A 19,091-nucleotide genomic window follows, 5' to 3' on the forward strand; every position below is an offset into this window, starting at 1 on the left:
CCCTCTGTGTATTACAGAGAACAGCACTCACTCACTATATTACACAGAACAGTAGTGCCTCTCTATATTACAGGGAACCTCAGTCCCTCTCTATATTACAGAGAACTGCAGCCCCTCTCTATATTACAGAGGACAGCTGCCTCTCTCTATATTACAGAGAACCTCAGTCCCTCTCTATATTACAGAGAACTGCAGCCCCTCTCTCTATTGCAGAGAACAGCAACCCCTGTCTGTATTACAGAGAACTGCAGTCCATCTGTATATTACAGAGAACCGCAGTCCCTCTCTATATTCCAGAGAACCTCAGCCCCTCACTGTATTACAGAGAACCGCAGTCCCTCTTTTTTTCCGAGAACCACAGCCCCTCCTTATATTACAGAGAACTGCAGCCCCTCTCTATATTACAGAGAACAGCAGCCCCTCCCTATATTACGGAGAACTGCAGCCCCTCTCTATATTACAGAGAACAGCAGCCCCTCTCTATATTACAGAGAACCGCAGTCCCTCTGTGTATTATAGAGAACAGCACTCACTCACTATATTACAGAGAACAGTAGTGCCTCTGTATATTACAGGGAACCTCAGTCCCTCTCTATATTACAGAGAACCGCAGTCCCTCTGTGTATTATAGAGAACAGCACTCACTCACTATATTACAGAGAACAGTAGTGCCTCTCTATATTACAGGGAACCGCAGTCCCTCTCTATATTACAGAGAACCGCAGTCCCTCTCTGTATTAGAGAGAACAGCAGCCCCTCTCTATATTACAGAGAACCGCAGTCCCTCTGTGTATTACAGAGAACAGCACTCACTCACTATATTACAGAGAACAGTAGTGCCTCTCTACATTACAGGGAACCTCAGTCCCTCTCTATATTACAGAGAACTGCAGTCCCTCTCTATATTACAGAGAACAGCAGCCCCTCTCTATATTACAGAGAACAGCAGCCCCTCTCTATACCTCAGCGAACTGCAGCCCCTCTCTATATTACAGAGGACAGCTGCCTCTCTCTATATTACAGAGGACCCCAGTCCCTCTCTATATTACAGAGAACAGCATCCCCTCTCTATATTACAGAGAACAGCAGTCCCTCTCCATATTACAGAGAACAGCATCCCCTCTCTATATTACAGAGAACAGCAGCCCCTCTCGATATTACAGAGAACAGCAGTCCTCCTCTATATTACAGAGAACAGCAGCCCCTGTCTGTATTACAAAGAACTGCAGCCCCTCTCTATATTACAGAGAACCGCAGCCCCTCTCTGTATTACAGAGAACTGCACTCCCTCTGTAAATTACAGAGAACTGCAGTCCTTCTCGAAATTACACAGAACCGCACTCCCTCTCTATATTACAGAGAACAGCAGCCCCTCTCTATACTACAGAGAACCGCAGTCCCTCTGTGTATTATAGAGAACAGCACTCACTCACTATATTACAGAGAACAGTAGTGCCTCTGTATATTACAGGGAACCTCAGCCCCTCTCTATATTACAGAGAACCGCCGCCCCTCTCTGTATTATAGAGAACTGCACTCCCTCTGTATATTACAGAGAACTGCAGTCCTTCTCGAAATTACACAGAACCGCACTCCCTCTCTATATTACAGAGAACAGCAGCCCCTCTCTATATTACAGAGAACCGCAGTCCCTCTGTGTATTATAGAGAACAGCACTCACTCACTATATTACAGAGAACAGTAGTGCCTCTGTATATTACAGGGAACCTCAGTCCCTCTCTATATTACAGAGAACCGCAGTCCCTCTGTGTATTATAGAGAACAGCACTCCCTCTCTATATTACAGAGAACAGCACTCACTCTCTATATTACAGAGAACTGCAGCCCCTCTCTATATTACAGAGAACAGCAGTCCCTCTCTATATTACAGAGAACCTCAGTCCCTCTCTATATTACAGAGAACTGCACTCCCTCTCTATATTACAGAGAACCGCGGTCCCTCTCTATATTACAGAGAACAGCAGCCCCTCTCTATATTACAGAGAACCGCAGTCCCATTCTATATTACAGAGAACCGCAGTCCCTCTGTGTATTATAGAGAACAGCACTCACTCACTATATTACAGAGAACAGTAGTGCCTCTGTATATTACAGGGAACCTCAGTCCCTCTCTATATTACAGAGAACCGCAGTCCCTCTCTGTATTAGAGAGAACAGCAGCCCCTCTCTATATTACAGAGAACCGCAGTCCCTCTGTGTATTACAGAGAACAGCACTCACTCACTATATTACAGAGAACAGTAGTACCTCTCTATATTACAGGGAACCTCAGTCCCTCTCTATATTACAGAGAACCGCCGCCCCTCTCTGTATTATAGAGAACTGCACTCCCTCTGTATATTACAGAGAACTGCAGTCCTTCTCGAAATTACACAGAACCGCACTCCCTCTCTATATTACAGAGAACAGCAGCCCCTCTCTATATTACAGAGAACCGCAGTCCCTCTGTGTATTATAGAGAACAGCACTCACTCACTATATTACAGAGAACAGTAGTGCCTCTGTATATTACAGGGAACCTCAGTCCCTCTCTATATTACAGAGAACCGCAGTCCCTCTGTGTATTATAGAGAACAGCACTCCCTCTCTATATTACAGAGAACAGCACTCACTCTCTATATTACAGAGAACTGCAGCCCCTCTCTATATTACAGAGAACAGCAGTCCCTCTCTATATTACAGAGAACCGCAGTCCCTCTCTATATTACAGAGAACTGCACTCCCTCTCTATATTACAGAGAACCGCGGTCCCTCTCTATATTACAGAGAACAGCAGCCCCTCTCTATATTACAGAGAACCGCAGTCCCATTCTATATTACAGAGAACCGCAGTCCCTCTGTGTATTATAGAGAACAGCACTCACTCACTATATTACAGAGAACAGTAGTGCCTCTGTATATTACAGGGAACCTCAGTCCCTCTCTATATTACAGAGAACCGCAGTCCCTCTCTGTATTAGAGAGAACAGCAGCCCCTCTCTATATTACAGAGAACCGCAGTCCCTCTGTGTATTACAGAGAACAGCACTCACTCACTATATTACAGAGAACAGTAGTACCTCTCTATATTACAGGGAACCTCAGTCCCTCTCTATATTACAGAGAACTGCAGCCCCTCTCTATATTACAGAGGACAGCTGCCTCTCTCTATATTGCAGGGAACCTCAGTCCCTCTTTATATTACAGAGAACTGCAGCCCCTCTCTATATTACAGAGAACAGCAGCCCCTGTCTGTATTACAAAGAACTGCAGTCCATCTGTATATTACAGAGAACCGCAGTCCCTCTCTATATTACAGTGAACCACAGCCCCTCACAGTATTACAGAGAACCACAGACCCTCTTTTTTTCCGAGAACAGCAGCCCCTCCCTATATTACAGAGAACTGCAGCCCCTCTCTATATTACAGAGAACAGCAGCCTCTCTCTATATTACAGAGAACCGCAGTCTCTCTGTGTATTATAGAGAACAGCACTCACTCACTATATTACAGAGAACAGTAGTGCCTCTGTATATTACAGGGAACCTCAGTCCCTCTCTATATTACAGAGAACCGCAGTCCCTCTGTGTATTATAGAGAACAGCACTCACTCACTATATTACAGAGAACAGTTGTGCCTCTGTATATTATAGGGAACCTCAGTCCCTCTCTATATTACAGAGAACCGCAGTCCCACTCTGTATTAGAGAGAACAGCAGCCCCTCTCTATATTACAGAGAACCGCAGTCCCTCTGTGTATTACAGAGAACAGCACTCACTCACTATATTACAGAGAACAGTAGTGCCTCTCTATATTACAGGGAACCGCAGTCCCTCTCTATATTACAGAGAACCGCAGTCCCTCTCTATATTACAGAGAACAGCAGCCCCTCTCTATATTACAGAGAACAGCAGCCCCTCTCTATAACTCAGCGAACTGCAGCCCCTCTCTATATTACAGAGGACAGCTGCCTCTCTCTATATTACAGAGAACCTCAGTCCCTCTCTATATTACAGAGAACAGCAGCCCCTCTCTATAACTCAGCGAACTGCAGCCCCTCTCTATATTACAGAGGACAGCTGCCTCTCTCTATATTACAGAGAACCTCAGTCCCTCTCTATATTACAGAGAACAGCAGCCCCTCTCTATATTACAGAGAACAGCAGTCGCTCTCGATATTACAGAGAACCGCAGTCCCTCTTTTTTTCCGAGAACAGCAGCCCCTCCCTATATTACGGAGAACTGCAGCCCCTCTCTATATTACAGAGAACAGCAGCCCCTCTCTATATTACAGAGAACCGCAGTCCCTCTGTGTATTATAGAGAACAGCACTCACTCACTATATTACAGAGAACAGTAGTGCCTCTGTATATTACAGGGAACCTCAGTCCCTCTTTATATTACAGAGAACCGCAGTCCCTCTGTGTATTATAGAGAACAGCACTCACTCACTATATTACAGAGAACAGTTGTGCCTCTGTATATTACAGGGAACCTCAGTCCCTCTCTATATTACAGAGAACCGCAGTCCCACTCTGTATTAGAGAGAACAGCAGCCCCTCTCTATATTACAGAGAACCGCAGTCCCTCTGTGTATTACAGAGAACAGCACTCACTCACTATATTACAGAAAACAGTAGTGCCTCTCTATATTACAGGGAACCTCAGTCCCTCTCTATATTACAGAGAACCGCAGTCCCTCTCTATATTACAGAGAACAGCAGCCCCTCTCTATATTACAGAGAACAGCAGCCCCTCTCTATATTACAGAGAACAGCAGCCCCTGTCTGTATTACAAAGAACTGCAGTCCATCTGTATATTACAGAGAACCGCAGTCCCTCTCTATATTACAGTGAACCTCAGCCCCTCACAGTATTACAGAGAACCACAGACCCTCTTTTTTTCCGAGAACAGCAGCCCCTCCCTATATTACAGAGAACTGCAGCCCCTCTCTATCTTACAGAGAACAGCAGCCTCTCTCTATATTACAGAGAACCGCAGTCCCTCTGTGTATTATAGAGAACAGCACTCACTCACTATATTACAGAGAACAGTAGTGCCTCTGTATATTACAGGGAACCTCAGTCCCTCTCTATATTACAGAGAACCGCAGTCCCTCTGTGTATTATAGAGAACAGCACTCACTCACTATATTACAGAGAACAGTTGTGCCTCTGTATATTATAGGGAACCTCGGTCCCTCTCTATATTACAGAGAACCGCAGTCCCACTCTGTATTAGAGAGAACAGCAGCCCCTCTCTATATTACAGAGAACCGCAGTCCCTCTGTGTATTACAGAGAACAGCACTCACTCACTATATTACAGAGAACAGTAGTGCCTCTCTATATTACAGGGAACCGCAGTCCCTCTCTATATTACAGAGAACCGCAGTCCCTCTCTATATTACAGAGAACAGCAGCCCCTCTCTATATTACAGAGAACAGCAGCCCCTCTCTATAACTCAGCGAACTGCAGCCCCTCTCTATATTACAGAGGACAGCTGCCTCTCTCTATATTACAGAGAACCTCAGTCCCTCTCTATATTACAGAGAACAGCAGCCCCTCTCTATAACTCAGCGAACTGCAGCCCCTCTCTATATTACAGAGGACAGCTGCCTCTCTCTATATTACAGAGAACCTCAGTCCCTCTCTATATTACAGAGAACAGCAGCCCCTCTCTATATTACAGAGAACAGCAGTCGCTCTCGATATTACAGAGAACCGCAGTCCCTCTTTTTTTCCGAGAACAGCAGCCCCTCCCTATATTACGGAGAACTGCAGCCCCTCTCTATATTACAGAGAACAGCAGCCCCTCTCTATATTACAGAGAACCGCAGTCCCTCTGTGTATTATAGAGAACAGCACTCACTCACTATATTACAGAGAACAGTAGTGCCTCTGTATATTACAGGGAACCTCAGGCCCTCTCTATATTACAGAGAACCGCAGTCCCTCTGTGTATTATAGAGAACAGCACTCACTCACTATATTACAGAGAACAGTTGTGCCTCTGTATATTACAGGGAACCTCAGTCCCTCTCTATATTACAGAGAACCGCAGTCCCACTCTGTATTATAGAGAACAGCAGCCCCTCTCTATATTACAGAGAACCGCAGTCCCTCTGTGTATTACAGAGAACAGCACTCACTCACTATATTACACAGAACAGTAGTGCCTCTCTATATTACAGGGAACCTCAGTCCCTCTCTATATTACAGAGAACCGCAGTCCCTCTCTATATTACAGAGAACCGCAGTCCCTCTCTATATTACAGAGAACCGCAGTCCCTCTCTATACCTCAGCGAACTGCAGCCCCTCTCTATATTACAGAGGACAGCTGCCTCTCTCTATATTACAGAGAACCTCAGTCCCTCTCTATATTACAGAGAACCGCAGTCCCTCTCTATATTACAGAGAACAGCAGCCCCTCTCTATAACTCAGCGAACTGCAGCCCCTCTCTATATTACAGAGGACAGCTGCCTCTCTCTATATTACAGAGAACTGCAGCCCCTCTCTATATTACAGAGGACAGCTGCCTCTCTCTATATTACAGAGAACAGCAGCCCCTGTCTATAACTCAGAGAACTGTAGCCCCTCTCTATATTACAGAGGACAGCTGCCTCTCTCTATATTACAGAGAACCTCAGTCCCTCTCTATATTACAGAGAACAGCAGCCCCTCTCTATAACTCAGAGAACTGCAGCCCCTCTCTATATTACAGAGGACAGCTGCCTCTCTCTATATTACAGAGAACCTCAGTCCCTCTCTATATTACAGAGAACTGCAGCCCCTCTCTATATTACAGAGAACAGCAGTCGCTCTCTATATTACAGAGAACAGCAGTCCCTCTCCATATTGCAGAGAACAGCATCCCCTCTCTATATTACAGAGAACAGCAGCCCCTCACTATATTACAGAGAACAGCAGCCCCTCTCGATATTACAGAGAACAGCAGCCCTCTCTATATTACAGAGAACAGCAGTCCCTCTCTGCATTACAGAGAACCGCAGCCCCTCTCTATATTACAGAGAACCGTAATTCCTCTCTATATTACAGAGATCAGCAGTCCCTCTCTGTATTACAGAGAACAGCATCCCCTCTCTATATTACAGAGAGCAGCAGTCCCTCTCTATATTACAGAGAACTGCACTCCCTCTTTATATTATTGAGAACCACACTCCCTTTCTATATTACAAATTACCGCACTCCCTCTCTATATTACAGAGAACAGCAGTTCCTCTCTGTATTACAGAGAACCGCAGCCCCTCTCTATATTACAGAGAACCGTAATTCCTCTCTATATTACAGAGAACAGCAGTCTCTCTCTGTATTACAGAGAACAGCATCCCCTCTCTATATTACAGAGAGCAGCAGTCCCTCTCTATATTACAGAGAACAGCACTCCCTCTCTATATTACAGAGAACTGCACTCCCTCTTTATATTACTGAGAACCACACTCCCTTTCTATATTACAGATTACCGCACTCACTCTCTATATTACAGAGAACAGCACTCACTCTCTACATTACAGAGAACCACACTCCCTCCCTATATTACAGAGAACAGCAGCCCCTCTCTATATTACAGAGTTTTTTTTTGTTTTGTAGATATTTTTATTGAAATTTAACATTTTTGAAAATTTACAAAAATAAACAAAACTCTCAGATACAAACATTGATGTACAATTAAATCATATATACAATAGTCATAATTTAACAAAGAAAAGAGAAAGAAAGAAAACAAAAAAAGAAAAAAAAGAAGCGAAAAAAGAAAGAAAAAAAACCTCAACTTTCTACTAATCTAACCTATAACTAACCAGAGTGTATACCTAAGTCTCTTACATGCTCGGAATGTATAAACATCAAATATAATAAAACCCGTATTCGCGCAGGATTCCTCTCCCAAGGGGCCCCGGAGCAGCCCGGTCTGAAATCTTCACTAAATAAAAGCCCTTGTTAGGATAGCCAAAATATCTGCATTTATATAATTCAAAAAGGGCTGCCATATTTTATAAAATAATTCAGTCTTTCGGTGCACCATATTTGTGAGGAAGTCAAGGGGGATATATTCCATAATTAATCTGTGCCAATTTGAAAGTCCAGGGGGCCCTCAGCCACCCAGTTCTCTATATTACAGAGAACAGCAGCCCCTCTCTATATTACAGAGAACCGTACTCCCTCTCTATATTACGGAGAACATCACTCCCTCTCTATATTACAGACAACTGCAGCCCCTCTCTATATTACAGAGAACAGCAGCCCCTCTCTATATTACAGAGAACCACAGTCCCTCTCTATATTACAGAGAACAACAGTCCCTGTCTATAATACAGAGAACAGCAGCCCCTCTCTATATTACAGAGAACAGCATCCCCTCTTTATATTACAGAGAACAGCAGTCCCTCTCTATATTACAGAGAACGGCAGCCCCTCTCTATATTACAGAGAACCGCAGCCCCTCTCTATATTACAGAGAACAGCAGTCCCTGTCTATAATACAGAGAACAGCAGCCCCTCTCTATAGTATGGAGAACAGCAGTCCCTGTCTATAGTACAGAGAAGAGCAGTTCCTGTGTGTATTACAGAGACCACCACTCCTATGTATATTGCAGAGAGTGGCAATCTCTGTTTTTATTAGAGAAAACATCATTTCCTACGGTCTGTTACAGAAAACAGTTGACGAAGGAGCAGTGCTCTCGAAAGCTAGTACTTCCAAGTGAACCTTTTGGTCTATAACCTGGTGCTGTGTGGTTTTTAACCTTGTCCATCCCAGTCCAACACCGGCCCTTCCACAAAATAGATATTAATAACAACCTGGAAATCTCCCAATACTTTCTTGAAATGTGACACCAGACCAGCCCGCTTAATGCTCTTCTGTGTTTCAGTAAGATCGCCTCTCGTTTCCCCTAAACTCCAGTCAGGCTCCTGAGGAGAAAATGAGGGCTGCAGAGGCTGGAGGTCAGCGTCGAGGGTGTGGTGTTGGAAAAGCACAGCAGGTTAGGCAGCTTCCGAGGAGCAGGAGAATCGACATTTCCCAGGAATCTGAGGAAGAGCCAGTGTAGGGTGCACAAGTAAACAAAGCGTGACTTAGTGACAGTATACTGGCCTCTCCTGTTCCTCGGATGCTGCCTGATTGGAGGTGCTTTTCCAGCACCACACTATTTGACTCCAATGACCCAGTCTCCTTCAACAGCTCCACATCAGACAGTGCCCGATGAAGGGTTTTTTGCCAGAAATGTCGATTTTCCTGCTCCTCGGATGCTGACCTGACCTGTTATGCTTTTCCAGCACCACTCTGTCTGGTCCCAGTATCAGCCCAATGAACCTTCTCTGGGCAGTCTCCACAGTCTTTCCTCAGATAAGAAGAGAAATAATAAATTGGAAAAGTATCTTCTGTCCATCCAGTCTGTCCTACACAGCTGTGATCCTAGCGCATCTCACAATGTAGGCTGCAATGACTCAGTGGTTAACACTGCTGACCTCATGGGGCCTGGCTATGATTCCAGCCTTGGGTGACCGTCTGTGTGGAGTTTGCATCTTCTTCCCCCAGTGTCTGTGTAAATATCTGCTGGGTGCTCTGGTTTCCCACAACCTAGGGATGTGTGGTCTCCATGGTGACACCTCTGCCAATCAGAGCTCACGTTCAACCAGACAGTTTGGTTCTCTCCTCTCATACAGTACAAATTTTGGATTCCACCCCCCTCCCAGCTGTGAATTGATACTCCCCGAAAGTGTCCTAATGAGTGGTAGCTGAAAAACCCTTATAATTGAGTCTAGAGCCCCCATGAAGTCTGATTGTCTCAGGTCAAGCATTAAAGGAAATCTCCTGCTTATTACAATGGACTCCGCCTCCACCTTCCGACGCTATCATAGAGTCCTGCAGCACGGAAACAGACCCTTCGTCCCACCCAGACCAAGCCGACACCAACCCCAAACTAACCCAGTCCCACCTGCCTGCTCCTGGCCCATCTCCCTCCAACCCTTCCCTGTCCATGTCCTTATCCAAATATCTTTTAAACGCTGTAACTGTCCCCACACCCCCCACTTCCTCAGGATGGTCATTTCACACATGAACCACCCTCTGTATAAAACATTTGCCCCTCATGTCTTTTTAAAATCTTTCTCCTCTCACCTTAAACCTATGCCCCTCTAGTTTTGAACTCCCCCACCACTCGGGAAAAGATACCTACCATTCACCTTACTTATGTCCCTCATGATTTTATAAACATCTATAATGTCATCCCTGGGGGTAAGTGCAGGTACAGTTATAACATTTAAAAGGCATCTGGATGTAGGTTTGCTCGCTGAGCTGGAAGGTTCATTTCCAGATGTTTTGTCACTCTACTAGGGAACATCTTCAGTGTGTGTGTGTGTGTGTCTGTGTGAGTTGTCTGTGTGTGTGTGGTGTGTGTGTTGTCTGTGTGTGTGTGTTGTCTGTGTGTATGTGTGGTGTCTGTGTGTGTGGTGTGTGTGTGTCTGTGTGGTGTCTCTGTGCGTGTGTATGTGTTGTCTGTGTGTGTGTTGTCTGTGTGTGTGTTGTCTGTGTGTGTGTTGTGTTGTCTGTGTATGTGTGTGTGTGTCTGTGTGTATGTGTGTGTGTGGTGTGTATGTGTGAGAGTGTGAGTGTTTGTGTGTATATGTGTGTGTGTTGTCTGTGTGTGTGTGTGTGTGTGTCGTTTGTGTGTGTGTGTGTTGTCTGTGTGAGTGTTGTGTGTTGTCTGTGTGTGTGTTGTGTTGTCTGTGTATGTGTGTGTCTGTGTGTGGTGTGTATGTGTGTGTGTGTATGTGTGTGTGTATTATGTGTATGTGTGTGTGTATTATGTGTTGTCTGCGTGTGTGTGTGTCTGTGTGTGTATTGTCTGTGTGTGTGTGTCTGTGTGTGTGTTCTGTGTGTGGTGTCTGTGTGTGTGTCTGTGTGTTGTCTGTGTATGTGTTGTCTGTGTGTGTGTCTGTGTGTGTATGTGTGTGCGTGGTGTCTGTGTTTGTGTGTGTATGTGTGTCTGTGTGTGGTGTGTATGTGTGTGTGTATGTGTGTGTGTGTATGTGTGTGTGGTGTGTGTGTGTGTGTGTGTATGTGTGTGTATGTGTATGTGTGTGTCTGTGCTTGTGTGGTGTGTGTGTGTTGTCTGTGTGATTGTTGTGTGTTGTCTGTGTATGTGTGTGTGTGTCTGTGTGTGGTGTGTATGTGTGTGTGTTGTCTGTGTGTGTGCGTGTGTGTGTCTGTGTGTGTCTGTGTGTGGGTGTGTCTGTGTGTGTGTGTCTGTGTGTGCTGTCTGTGTGTGTGTTATCTGCGTGTGTGTGTGTGTGTTTGCGTGTGTGGTGTGTCTGTGTGTGTGTGTCTGTGTATGGTGTGTATGTGTGTGTCTGTGTGTGTGGTGTCTGTGTGCGTGTGCATGCGTGCGTGTGTATGTGTGTGTGTGGTGTGTGTGTCTGTCTGTGTGTGTGTATGTGTGTGCATGTGTATGTGTGTGTGTGTATGTGTATGTGTGTGTGTCTGTGTGTGTGTGTATATGTGTGTGTGTGTGTGTGTATATGTGTGTGTGTGTGTCCCAGCGTGTCTGAGGTGATGTGCTAAATCTGACTCCTGTCTTCTTTTCTATCAAACAGAAGAAGCAAACACCACCTTAAATGGCCTTGAGTGTTACGTGTGCCCATCGGTTTTGAGCCAAACTTGTGATAATCCCACGGAAATGGTGAAATGTGTTGGGACACAGACCCAGTGCTTCCACTCCTCTGTCACGTGTAAGTCTTACATTCTATTCCAAGAATTACGGCCCAATCGAAGCATAGAAAATAGAAGCCATTCAGCCCTTCAAGCCTGTTCCTCCAGTCAATATGATCCTGGCTGATCATCCAACTGATCATCCCTCTTTCTCGCATTGGTCCCTTTAGCCTTAACAACTATATTTGCTTCCTTCTTGTAAACGTTCAATGTTTTGGCTTTAACCAGTCTCTGAGGCTCCTCACCCTCTGGCTAAAGACTTTTTTCCTCATCCCAGTCAGAAATGGTATTGTTACACTATAACTTCCCTGGTTATGGAATCCCTGGTCATGGGGAATACCCTTCCTGTGTTTACCATGTAGTGGTCCTATTGCAATTTTATAGGTTTCTATGAAATTCCACCCACAATCCCCCTCCACCCCTCCCATATTCTTTTAAAGTATTTCCAAATACTAGCCTCATAATGTTGTCAGGAATTTTAATTTTACAGATTAGATTAGGTTAGATTACTTGTAGCGTGGAAACAGGCCCTTCAGCCCAACAGACCCGCCAAAGAGCAACCCACCCATTCCCCTACATTTACCCCTTCACCTAACACTACGGGCAATTTATCATGGCCAATTCACCTAACCTGCACATCTTTGGACTGTGGGAGGAAACTGGAGCACCTGGAGGAAGCCTATGTGGACAGGGAGAGAATGTGCAAACTCCACACAGACACAGGTAGGTAGAGAGCAAGATTTGTTCCAAGTTTCAACTTGTAATGAAGTTGGAATTATATTCGCCAAATCCAAACCCATGACCACTTCCATCTAGAGAGGCAAAGGGTGTGGGATATGTTTGTTTTTCAGACTGGAAAATGGGAGGCAGGATATGTTGTGGAAGAATCACACAATGTTTTAAAGAAACTTACCAGGAGAGGCAGAAAATCCTTCATGAAATTAAACTTTAATCTCGCAAAAATCCAAGTTGTGAGAGCCAGCAAAATGTCTTTTCTGGCTCCCCCAATTTCTTTGTTCTTCTCCAGTTTACACAATTTGTTGGTCCCGTGCTTATCGGAGAACGTTAGTATAGCCAATCATACTGACTTGCTTTATCTTTTAAAACTAATCAGCATCTGCCGCACTGGCTCCCTCCATCACACTTAACCTACCACATTGCAACATCATCATCTTCAGTATTAGCTCATCTCCCTGTGATTTAACTAACCTATCACAGTGCACGGCCATTACCTGTTTCTGGAGCCCTGTAACATGATGCATTGCAGCACTTAGTTAACTGAATGACTGCCATAATAAGTTCCATAGATACAGTGCTCATCGATATGTGAATACAGAACAGAATTTTCAACATCTGCCACTTTCGCAGTGATTGTAAGGAGGTCAGCTGGGTAGACCTCATAGAATCTGAGTTCCCTGATTGGGGCTGTTAACCTGGTCCAATCGGGGAGCCCTGGCTGATAGAATAACCAGGAGTGTCGGGGGTGTTCTGATCACTCTGAGGGCTGGCTGTGAGGGAGCTGGATCAGTGCCAGGGACCCTCTCCTTGTTAAAAAAAAGGGGGGGATTTGGTGATGGGGTACCAGTCTCCATGGAGTTAATTCAACTTTCAACCTGGAGGAGTGGCAGAAAACATGAATGATGCTCTGAACTACCACAGGGCATAGGCAGGCTGGCGCACTTGTGCCAAGGGGCATTTCATACAGAGGAGTGCAAAGGCACACATTCACAGAAGCAAGAGACCATGGTTATTGATGGGGAAGTGAGTTGCATGAAGAAGTAAGAAGTTTACAAATGGATACAGATAGGTGAGGTGACTCAGTGTTTAGCGCTGCTGAGTCACAGTGCTAATGACTGGGGTTCGATTCCAGCCTCAGGCGACTGTCTGTCTGTGTGGAGTTTGCGAATTCTCCTCCTGTCGTCACTGGTTTCCTCCAGCTGATCCGGTTTCCTCCCACAGGCCACACTAAACTGTCCCATAGTGCCCAGGGATGTGCAGCTCAGGGTGGATTGGCCATGGGGAATTGTCCCATAGTGCCCAGGGATGTGCAGGTTAGGGTGGATTGGCCACACTAAATTGTCCCATAGTGTCCAGGAATGTGCAGGTTTGGGTGGATTGGCCATGCTAAATTGTCCTGTAGTGCCCAGGGATGTGCAGGTTAGGGTGGATTGGCCATGCTAAATTGTCCCATAGTGCCCAGGGATGTGCAGGTTAGGGTGGATTGGCCATGCTAAATTGTCCTGTAGTGCCCAGGGATGTGCAGGTTAGGGTGGATTGGCCATGGGAAAATTGACCCATAGTGTCCAGGGATGTGCAGGTTAGGGTGGATTGGCCATGCTAAATTGTCCCATAGTGTCCAGGAATGTGCAGGTTTGGGTGGATTGGCCATGCTAAATTGTCCTGTAGTGCCCAGGGATGAGCAGGTTAGGGTGGATTGGCCATGGGAAAATTGACCCATAGTGTCCAGGGATGTGCAGGTTAGGGTGGATTGGCCATGCTAAATTGTCCTGTAGTGCCCAGGGATGTGCAGGTTAGGGTGGATTGGCCATGCTAAATTGTCCAATAGTGCCCAGGGATGTGCAGGTTAGGGTGGATTGGCCATGGGAAATTGTCCCATAGTGAGCAGGGATGTGCTGGTAGGGTGGATTGGCCATGCTAAATTGTCCTGTAGTGCCCAGGGATGTGCAGGTTAGGGTGGATTGGCCATGCTAAATTGTCCCATAGTGTCCAGGAATGTGCAGGTTTGGGTGGATTGGCCATGCTAAATTGTCCTGTAGTGCCCAGGGATGTGCAGGTTAGGGTGGATTGGCCATGCTAAATTGTCCCATAGTGCCCAGGGATGAGCAGGTTAGGGTGGATTGGCCATGGGAAAATTGACCCGTAGTGTCCAGGGATGTGCAGGTTAGGGTGGATTGGCCATGCTAAATTGTCCTGTAGTGCCCAGGGATGTGCAGGTTAGGGTGGATTGGCCATGCTAAATTGTCCAATAGTGCCCAGGGATGTGCAGGTTAGGGTGGATTGGCCATGGGAAATTGTCCCATAGTCCCCAGGGATGTGCAGGTTAGGATGGATTGGCCATGCTAAATTGTCCCATAGTGTACAGGGATGTGCAGGTTAGGGTGGATTGGCCATGGGAAATTGTCCCATAGTGAGCAGGGATATGCAGCTTAGGGTGAATTGCCCATAGTGTCCAGGGATGTGCAGGTTAGTGTGGATTGGCCATGGGAAATTGTCCCATAGTGCCCAGGGATGTGCTGGTAGGGTGGATTGGCCATGCTAAATTGTCCCATAGTGTCCAGGGATGTGTAGGTTAGGGTGGATTAGCCATGGGAAAATTGACCCATAGTGTCCAGGGATGTGCAGGTTAGGGTGGATTGGCCATGGGAAATTGTCTCATAGTGTCCAGGGATGTGCAGGTTAGGGTGGATTGCCAATGGGAAATTGTCCCATAGTGTCCAGAAATGTGCTGGCTAGGGTGGATTGGCCATGGGAAATTGTCCCATAGTGTCCAGGGATGTGTAGGTTAGGGTAGATTAGCCATGGGAAAATTGACCCATAGTGTCCAGGGATGTGCAGGTTAGGGTGGATTGGCAATGGGAAATTGTCTCATAGTGTCCAGGGATGTGCAGGTTAGGGTGGATTGGCCATGGGGAATTGTCCCATAGTCCCCAGGGATGTGCAGGTTAGGATGGATTGGCCATGCTAAATTGTCCCATAGTGTACAGGGATGTGCAGGTTAGGGTGGATTGGCCATGGGAAATTGTCCCATAGTGAGCACGGATGTGCTGGTAGGGTGGATTGGCCATGCTAAATTGTCCTGTAGTGCCCAGGGATGTGCAGGTTAGGGTGGATTGGCCATGCTAAATTGTCCCATAGTGCCCAGGGATGAGCAGGTTAGGGTGGATTGGCCATGGGAAAATTGACCCATAGTGTCCAGGGATGTGCCGGTTAGTGTGGATTGGCCATGCTAAATTGTCCTGTAGTGCCCAGGAATGTGCAGGTTAGGGTGGATTGGCCATGCTAAATTGTCCAATAGTGCCCACGGATGTGCAGGTTAGGGTTGATTGGCCATGGGAAATTGTCCCATAATCCCCAGGGATGTGCAGGTTAGGATGGATTGGCCATGCTAAATTGTCCCATAGTGTACAGGGAAGTGCAGGTTGGGGTGGATTGGCCATGGGAAATTGTCCCATAGTCCCCAGGGGTGTGCAGGTTAGGGTGGATTGGCCATGGGAAATTGTCCCATAGTGTCCAGGGATGTGCAGGTTAGGGTGGATTGGCCATGGGAAATTGTCCCATAGTGCCCAGGGATGTGCTGGTAGGGTGGATTGGCCATGGGAAATTGTCCCATAGTGCCCAGGGATGTGCAGGTTAGGGTGGATTAGCCATGGGAAAATTGACCCATAGTGTCCAGGGATGTGCAGGTTAGGGTGGATTGGCAATGGGAAATTGTCCAATAGTGCCCAGGGATGTGCAGGTTAGGGTGGATTGGCCATGGGAAATTGTCCCATAGTCCCCAGGGATGTGCAGGTTAGGATGGATTGGCCATGCTAAATTGTCCCATAGTGTACAGGGATGTGCAGGTTAGGGTGGATTGGCCATGGGAAATTGTCCCATAGTGAGCAGGGATGTGCTGGTAGGGTGGATTGGCCATGCTAAATTGTCCTGTAGTGCCCAGGGATGTGCAGGTTAGGGTGGATTGGCCATGCTAAATTGTCCCATAGTGTACAGGGATGTGCAGGTTAGGATGGATTGGCCATGCTAAATTGTCCCATAGTGTACAGGGATGTGCAGGTTAGGGTGGATTGGCCATGGGAAATTGTCCCATAGTGAGCAGGGATGTGCTGGTAGGGTGGATTGGCCATGCTAAATTGTCCCATAGTATCCAGGGATGTGTAGGTTAGGGTGGATTAGCCATGGGAAAATTGACCCATAGTGTCCAGGGATGTGCAGGTTAGGGTGGATTGCCAATGGGAAATTGTCCCATAGTGTCCAGAAATGTGCTGGCTAGGGTGGATTGGCCATGGGAAATTGTCCCATAGTGTCCAGGGATGTGTAGGTTAGGGTAGATTAGCCATGGGAAAATTGACCCATAGTGTCCAGGGATGTGCAGGTTAGGGTGGATTGGCCATGGGGAATTGTCTCATAGTGTCCAGGGATGTGCAGGTTAGGATGGATTGGCCATGCTAAATTGTCCCATAGTGTCCAGGGATGTGCAGGTTCGGGTGGATTGGCCATGGGAAATTGTCCCATAGTGAGCAGGGATGTGCTGGTAGGGTGGATTGGCCATGCTAAATTGTCCTGTAGTGCCCAGGGATGTGCAGGTTAGGGTGGATTGGCCATGGGAAATTGTCCCATAGTGCCCAGGGATGTGCTGGTAGGGTGGATTGGCCATGGGAAATTGTCCCATAGTGCCCAGGGATGTGCAGGTTAGGGTGGATTAGCCATGGGAAAATTGACCCATAGTGACCAGGGATGTGCACGTTAGGGTGGATTGGCCATGGGAAATTGTCCCATAGTGTCCCGGGATTTGCAGATTAGGGTGGATTGGTCATGGGAAATGCAGGGTTCCAGGAAAAGGGTAGGGTAGGATGCTGTTCGGATGGTAGGTGTGGACTCAGGCTAAATGTGACAGAAGGAGCGTGGAAACCCACACAGAGACAGGGAGAATGTGCAAACTCCCCACAGACAGCTGCCCGAATCAGGAATCGAGCCCAGGTCCCAGGCGCTGTGAGGCAGCAGTGCTAACCACTGAGCCACCGTGCCATCCTGGTTTCTATGGTCCAGCTGGTTGTATCTACACTGAGCTATCCTTTGATTTGAAATTCTGCCCGATCACACAGTAATCTAATAAATTGGAAAGGTAAAAGCAAATTTCAGGCCCTTCCTACTTTATAGTTCCACAAACCAGGCAACAACATTGAAAATCTATCCTCTAAAACCTCAGTGCCTTCCTGTTGTTCAGAGTTATTCTAATGCAATTTGTTACACGTGTATCTTTAACTCTTGGTGTTAACAATGCTGCTCCATGATCAAGCAAGCTGGACTGAATAAAACAATCTCAATTGTCAGTTTTAAAACGAGGATAGCCTTACTTGTAGAATTTTAATGTGATGTTCCTGTATTGGAGTGTTTCTCTGGGATTGATGTGAAAAGAGGGACTCATACACACATACGCTGAAAGAAAACTGTTAGAGATTCACTGCATGAGCACCTCTAGTTTCATCCAGTCAGAGGTTATCCAGTTTGGTCAGAGGAATAGAAAGGTGGGAGACAAACTTGAGAGTAGTTTGATGCAGAGGAATGTGAGTGCCCTGGTGCACGAAACATAAAAAGCTAGTATATAGGTGCAGCAGGTAATAACGATGGCAAATGGGATTTAGTGCTAACGGAATCAGATATAAAAGTATGGAAGTGTACAGGACATTAATACTTCCAACTTTGGTCTCCTTACTTGAGGAGGGGTGCAGTTTCGTTGGAACAGTTCAGAGGAGATCTGCCAGATTGATCCCAGAGGCAAGGGATTGTTTTATATTCTTGACGGGACAGACTTGATGGGCTGAAGGGCCTTTTCCTGTGGTGCATGAGTCTAATGTCCAACAATTTGGGATCGAATGTTAAGAAGTAGCCATGATGAGGAGTTGCCGGTGTTGGACTGGGGAGGACAAGGTTAAAAATCATGCAACGTTGAAGGGTGTGGTGCTGGAAAAGCACAGCAGGTCAGGCAGTATCTGAGGAGCAGGAGAAGCGACATTTCAGGCACAAACCCTTCATCAGGAATGCATGAAACATCGACTGTCCTGCTCCTCCGATGCTGCCTGACCAGCTGTGCTTTTCCAGCACCACTCTTCAATGTTGCGTGATTTTTAACTTTGTCCTCCCCAGTCCAACACCAGCACCTCCTCATCATGGCTGCAGTCCTCACGTACCCCTTCATAAAAGTCACACAACACCAGGTTATAGTCCAACAGATTTATTTGGAAGTATAGCTATTAATTACAAATTACAAATGAGAATAGCAGTCCCTGTCTTCAGTACAGAGAACCACAGTTCCTGTGTATATGACAGAGACTGTCAGTGCTGTGTATATTACAGAGACCGTCAGTGCTGTGTATATTACAGAGGCTGTCAGTGCTGTGTATATTACAGAGACCATCAGTCCTGTGTATATTACAGAGACCATCTGTCCTGTGTATATTACAGAGGCTGTCAGTGCTGTGTATATTACAGAGGCTGTCAGTGCTGTGCATATTTCAGAGACCATCAGTCCTGTGTATATTACAGAGACCATCTGTCCTGTGGAGATTACAGAGACCGTCAGTGCTGTGTATATTACAGAGACTGTCAGTGCTGTGTGTATTGC

Source organism: Hemiscyllium ocellatum, chromosome 38, assembly GCF_020745735.1.
Source record: "Hemiscyllium ocellatum isolate sHemOce1 chromosome 38, sHemOce1.pat.X.cur, whole genome shotgun sequence".
In the NCBI taxonomy this organism is placed as follows: Eukaryota; Metazoa; Chordata; class Chondrichthyes; order Orectolobiformes; family Hemiscylliidae; genus Hemiscyllium; species Hemiscyllium ocellatum.